Below are 7,078 nucleotides of genomic sequence, written 5' to 3' on the forward strand. Positions count from 1 at the left end.
TCACCCCCGGTTGGGTCGCCCGGGTGAGGGTGTATGAAGATTTAAGACCCAAAACACCCCATGACCCCGGGATTTTTCACTGATGACGTGTCCAAGTAGCACCAGAAGGTGTATTCAAACTCTCATATTGAAGTCCATGGTTATAACTATTCATAAGTATGTAGTGTCATAACTACATCTCTGACGTTTATAACAAACGAAACAGTTTGGAAATCGGTTGAAAATTGAGCAAGTTATGGCTATTTAAAAGTACATGCACCATTAAAACACACTGTTACGAGTGAGCGAGCTGCCTGTGACAAGATGGCTGCAAGTTGCGGACGGCAACCTCCATTGGCCAACAGCGCGCACGAGACATCTAGCCTTTATTATGGATATCTATGCATGGCAGAGGCTAAAAGACAGCGTGTGGCAAGCGTGTGTGTGTATGTGCGTGCACGCGCCCCCGTCATTCACACAGAGACGCAAAACATGGAAGAGTAATATTTTAAAATATATAAAATGAAACTGACCACGGAGAAATGTCACTTGTCTACAAAGATGATTTATAGCTATGAAACATAAGCCCTAGTAATTCCATAGTAAAACCATAATTCCCAGTTTTGGAGCGAATTGCTTTAAAGGTGTGATCAGTATTATTCTAAATGGAAAAACACAAAAACCGAACAGTAGGCCAAGCCTACAATGACAAGTTTGCTTAAATTGGCGTTTTTAGCTTTGAAACCAAATCTTCCACTGTCATATTGTCAGCTCCTCACTCTTGTGATAAATGATATCTGATTCCTGCTGCTTGTAATGTATTGTCATTTTGACAATGTTTCTTTAAGTGGCGCACCGGCCTCCGTAGCCGATCCTATGACTCCTCCTACTTTAAATATGCATTGCAGTTCTGAGTAGAACTGAGTATATATCGTTACTGAAGCTCTGTGTCATTCCCATTATTTTACATGGTGTCAGAAGTCTGTCAGGAACAGATATTAAGCAAAGTATGGCATCATCACAGTTTGATCACCATAAGATCGACTGGGATGCTCCAGATCTGTATCAAGAGTTCGAAGTGATTTTGGAGCCAGGTCACATTCGTCTTTGACGGCCCACTATCGGAGCAAACAGCGAAACAGCGTGCAGGCTGGCTGGGCACGTGGATCGGTGAGCAGGGCAGAGAGATATACAAGACGCTGCACTAGGGCGAAGGTGAGAAAGATGACCCTTCTAAAGTCCTGGACAAGTTCGCCAACTATATAAGGCCTAGGAAAAAAATAAAAAATAGCCAGACACCGCTTTAAACAAAGAAAACAAGGAGTCACGGAAGGTTTTGATCACTTTGTGAAGGATTTGAGACTCCTACTGCGAGTATGGCGATCCAGATGATATGTTGATCGATGTAATAATAGCGGGTGTCCAAGAGAGACTGTTAGACAAAGGGGAAGATTTAACACTACCAAAAGGAATTTAAATCGCCCAGCAGTTTGAGCTGTCACAGAAGCAAATTAAAATAGTCAGAGAAGAAGAATCTTAAGTGCAAGCGGTAAAAGTGAAAGCAAAAATCGCCCAACCGCGAGCACTCGTGACAGGGTGGAGATTCACACCAGCCCGAGGCTCGCGGCTGCCCGAGATAACATGGCTGTCAACTCTAGATCAGATTCTACAGTGCTACCACACCCGGAGGCGAAGCATAGCCGAATCGTCATCCCCAAAGGACTCTAGCCCACCTTGAGATGCGGCAATCGACCTCTTGCCGCTATCTGGAGTATGAACGAAACGAACGGGGCGTCAGCAGACGGTCCCGCTTCTTCAGTCCAACACTCGCTGGAAGCGATGTGCAAGAGGGCGGGAGTGGCCCGAGGAATGATCGTCGGGGTTCTTAATACCACAGCACCGCACTCAGGTCACCCTGGCCACCAGCCAAAGTACCATCTCTCTCTGAGATGGTAGATCGGGGTGTGGCAGAGGGGACTCTCTCTCTTTACAGAGATCATTGAGTCTCGACCACAACATCGCAATGGTCATGTTCCCGCAGAGGGAACACAGCACATCCACAAACACTGTCCGAACGTGCTGGGCCCAAACACGTCGAGCAGTGAATGCGTCCCAAAGACAGCAACAGAAATTGACCACCCTCCCCCGCGGCCCCGCCCCTCAAATACGTCCCTGATTCAAACGTGGAGAGCGGCGTTCGTTCGCTCAGTCTGGCTCACACACACACACACACACAGCGAGTCTGCAGCGGTGCAAAGCCCAACAAACCCAATGGAGAGACTGAGCTGCCCCAGAGCCCCTGAAGGTGAAGTAAGTTTCCCCAGTTGTAGTTTAAACACACGTTTAACTTAAAATTAAATTTGTAATGAATGTATTGTGTGCTAAAGACGATTCAGCATCAGCAAAAACAGCGAGTCTACGTTAGCCAAAATTAGCGCCGGAGACCGACAGACTAGACAGAGCAGGTTAACTTACTTTTGAGTTTTGATATTTAAAAAAAATCTCAGCTCTCAGATTCTGTCACTTTTATTACGAAATTCAAACAATAAATCTCGTTTTGGCGCCTGTAAATGTTGCGTGACAGATCCCTAGCTGCACTTGGACCGATCATCTCTACTAGCTAATAGTAAATAAACACGAATGAACAATGTTGAAAGAAACAGCAGCCTACAACTTACCTAAATGTATATTCCTCATATATAATATCGACCAAACAATCTAACAAAGGGGTCAATAAAACGACTGGAGAACAATGTCACATAACATTTACCTCAGGAAAGCCATTAAATGATCAAAATAGCTAGAGCTAGAGAGTATTTTGCTAAATATATGTAGTGTACCATATTACATATTTTTAGGGGCCAAGCACCGAAGGTGTGGAGGCACCTATTGAAACCGTCGTCGCACTTTCTTCTTCCGCCATGGAGGTCTATGGCAGCCCATAGAATCGTTTGCGGGAAAGTTGTAACGATTTGACATTCTGATAGAGGGTAGTCCCAAAATTAAATACACCAATTTTGGTGTCTCTAACTCAATCCCTCTAGCGCCACCACCTGTCCAAAGTTGCACTCATGTTTATGCTAATAACTTTTGAACCTTAAGGGATAGAAACAAAATTATTTTTTCCTCAGATTTCTGAGCTCCTTCCAAACCGAAAGCACCCTATGACGTCATTTCTGACATTATATATTTCCCGCCATTTTGAATTTCCCCAAAATCCTACTTTTGCAAACTCGTCCTAGACGGTTCGTCCGATTAGCGCGAAAATTAAACCAGATCATCTTCAGCCAGTGTCGACAAAAATTTATGGAATTCAAGTTGATTTGTCAAATCGTTTCCGTTAAATGCGCAAACAAATTTTACGTTGCGCTTGCAAAAACAGACGTATGGCTGTATCTCCGCAACGCTTTATCGTATTCAAAACAAAGTTGTTACATGTTGGCACAAGTATGTCTTGAGGCAACCTGCTGTGTTTCGGCGCAGCGCTACCTACTGGCCCGGAGATAGGAAAAATGGCTATTTTTGCTTTTTTTTGCTGAACCGTTTGTCCAAAAATCACAAAAGTGATCTCGTCAGATTCAAGACGTCATGCCGAGTCGACTGATATCCAATTTTACCATGTCGGCCATTTTGGCTGTCGGCCATCTTGAATTATGTGCCAAAATGCTGTATTTTATGAACGCATGAACGGATTGTTACGAAACTCGGTATGGGTCATCAACACCATGCCCTGAAGTAGCCTAAGAAGTTTCGAAACAGCACCCCCTAGTGGAGATTTTTTTTAAAAGTGCTGTGTGGTTGACTTATTTTCACGGGACTCATCTCCTTAGACTCCTGAATCGTTGCCGAGTCCAACGATACCACACTTGCCAGGTTCCGGCGTATGGTTTATGCACCGTTGTAAACTAGCGCTTTAAGAAAATTAGCCGTTATCTTCAAAACCACTGGTCCAATCAAGACGAAACCAGCGTCAGAAGTTTGGAAACATAGGTCGCTAGGCACAGCCGCAAGGCCAAATCTCAAAATTTTTATAGTAAGGGGTAGTAAAATCCAATCAAAGTCAGGCGTCAGGCAGAAACCCTATTGGAACTGTTCATTTCCCCATGATGCATCATTTTCCAGGTTAAACTGCTTGGGCAGACCAAAGCGTAAGTTGTAGAGACTTGAAACTTTCAGGGCTGGTAGTACTCACAACGACTGCAGATGTCACCGAAGCACGCCGCGATCGGCCTGACGGGGGCACTACAGCGATCAAAAGTAGGAAACGGCGACCAAAAGTACGAAACGGCTCATAACTCCTCAACCGTAAGGCGTAGCCTCGAGTGTCTTACATCGCTGGAATCCTTGGCTCGAGACGGACAAAATGCATGCCTCGGATTTGCTTGCCCTTCAAGCGCCAATTTTGAGATATTTTAGGTTTTTTGTAAAACCTACTTTTGCAAATTACTCCCAGCTTATTTGACTGATCGGAACCACACCACTGCAGAAATATTCTCTGGAGAGAGACTATCAATAATTCTAAAAAAAAAAAATTACATTTTGATTCATGGTTGCTAAGGGGAGCCAAAATGTTTGATGTGACCGGGACCTTATTTAATAAAATGGCTACAACTTGTGAACAGAACGAGATATTTCCACCAAATTAAGGTCACATGTGAGTGAGATCAGTCTGAGATCACATGAAAAAAAATCGCAATGATTGATCACTTGGTGGCGCTATAACAGGGGAAAAACTCATGAAACTGGCAATATATGCACCCAAACATTAGTCAGATGAAATTGGGCATTCATTGGCTGCGTTCGGAACCGCATACTCATTGAGTAGGTACTCAATTTCAATAAGTACTTACTTAACGAGCGCTAAAAGAGTAGGTACTATATATCCAGATCTCGTTAAGTATGAATGCGATCCGCACTTTATGCGCCATGTTGACGTTATCATGTGACCCATGACGATATCACAAGCACAACAACTCGTGTGACAGGTTTAATTCATCTGTATATTGGTTTAAACGTGCTCATTTTTTTGGTCTTGTTTAAGAAACAGCTGCCCATTTATTTTGTCATTGTAGTATAAGAAATACATTTTAACCCTACTAATCTGACAGTTTCATCCTTTTTTATCCTTGCAAAAACCCAAAATCGTGATCTCTTGAATATGTTGTTCATTTCTTTATTTTATATGCAAAAAAATGTCATCCACAAGCAAAAGTGGGCTAAATCTCCTTTATATTTCCCTTTTTCTTGTTAAATTTAACTCCTGTTTCATCCCAGGCTTATAAAACAACTAAAACAAATAAATAAATAAAAATGAATGCATTATGATGATTTATTCAAGATATCTAACCTTGTTATTGTTTTTTTCTCTGTATATAATGTACACAAACCCATTAGTTTTATCACTATGATTGTTCATTGTTAAATATACCACCATGCAATTATAAAACAATAAAAGAACAGATATGAGTGACCGGTGCAGTAAGAGCGCTTAGCATCAGTAACTCCACAGCCCGACCTGTGCGGTTTCCCTCAGTGTTTGTAATGTCTGCTCAGAGACGTCTTTCAGCTGCTCGGAGATCTCGCCTTTGGAGGAAACTGTTGATTTTACACTCGAAAAATGTAAGTATAACTATAAAAAAATTAAGATTTCCCCCAGAATGAACTGCACTGCTAGCCCACCCGCAGACACTTACAATAATAATGACAAATGCTGAGCAATACTTAATTATATTACTTTTTTTTATATCGTTTTAGTAAAATGAGCAAAAGGCAACTTGTCATATGACATAGCGATGCATGCCATGAATACACATTAGACAAATGCAGCCAATGTGAATATGATGTGAATCATTTTATTTACTGACAACTAAGGAAACATGAATGAATGAGTAAAATAATTAATAAAAGTAAACATCACAAGAAATGAATAAAAGTCAACACATGAAACAAAGCTTTATTCAAATGTATTGTTCTAACGATCACACATACAGAAGGTGAACGCCACATCTGCTGCCCGTCTCAACACAGGTGTGCCAGTTCTGCAGCTTTATATTCATGAAGCAGTTGACCAGCGTGAACACCTTCGTCTGTCCTAGCCATCCATTATGGCCCTCATAGCGTTTGGACTTCTGCGGTGTAGTGGGCTTTCTGGTTTGATCTCCGTAACCGTCACCACCAGTGTGTCCTTGAGCAAGGCTCTTAGCTCCAGGGGGATCGTCCCTGTAATAAGTGCACTGCTTTTGGTCTTTTTCTAGCAGTTTCACTGGCTCTGGGATTACTGAGGATGAAGAGACCACAGCAACATCTGGCTCAGATGAGGCACTAAGGGCCGGTGAAGTGATGAAGGGTCCAGGATCCTCAGTGCTCACACCTGGCATGCTGACATCTCAGATCCTACAAAAATGCACAAACATAATACAAAAGCACTCATTTAAACAGCACAATGTCATTTGATTTCTGTATTAGAAGTAACTAAATGATCTTACTTTATATTTTTATTTCAGGTTTTCCCCACACATGCCACCCGTGTCTTGCAGGCCCTGCTCCACAAAAGCTCTGCAAATGTAAAGCCATCAAGAATCAGAAAAGTGCTAAAATAACTGTTTGAAATAAAATACAACTTAAGATTTAAATAGATGATTCATTTCTGTAGTATACTGAATCAAAGCCTTTGATGACAGCATTCCTTCATCAGCCGCTCTCCACCAGATAAACACACACACACAAGCTCTTCTGTCCCTGTAACATTAAGATGTGTTACCAATGTGACTTATGTTCAAAACTACATTTAAATGTAGTTGCTGATGTGTTAATGTTCCTCAGTTTATCAACAGTACTAATGGAAAAATTAAATTGATAACTTATGTTTAGTTACTTTATGTAGATTTGTTTATTTACATTGCTGAGGTTCATGTAAAATAAGCAGAGTTGACAACAGTGAACTCTATAACACACACACACACACACACACACACCATTCTGATCTATTCAGATGTATCAGATGTCTATTTTATGTTGTGATGTGCTCATCTGCAATACTTATAAAAAATTCCTGTCAGGTGTTAAATAAACATTTAGTAAGTATCTTTATCTTTAACAT

The 7,078-nt window shown here is 41.6% G+C and overlaps 1 long non-coding RNA gene across 1 annotated transcript; it reads right to left on the reverse strand.

Annotated features, from left to right (window-relative positions):
- Positions 1 to 5,811: 5,811 nt before the first annotated feature.
- On the reverse strand, positions 5,812 to 6,522 carry LOC137092504 (uncharacterized). The gene is made up of 2 exons (XR_010908302.1): positions 6,465 to 6,522; positions 5,812 to 6,372 (listed from the first exon to the last, which is right to left on the reverse strand). It is a non-coding gene; the product is annotated as an uncharacterized lncRNA (long non-coding RNA).
- Positions 6,523 to 7,078: the final 556 nt, after the last annotated feature.

Source organism: Pseudorasbora parva, chromosome 11 (assembly GCF_024679245.1).
Source record: "Pseudorasbora parva isolate DD20220531a chromosome 11, ASM2467924v1, whole genome shotgun sequence".
NCBI lineage: Eukaryota > Metazoa > Chordata > Actinopteri > Cypriniformes > Gobionidae > Pseudorasbora > Pseudorasbora parva.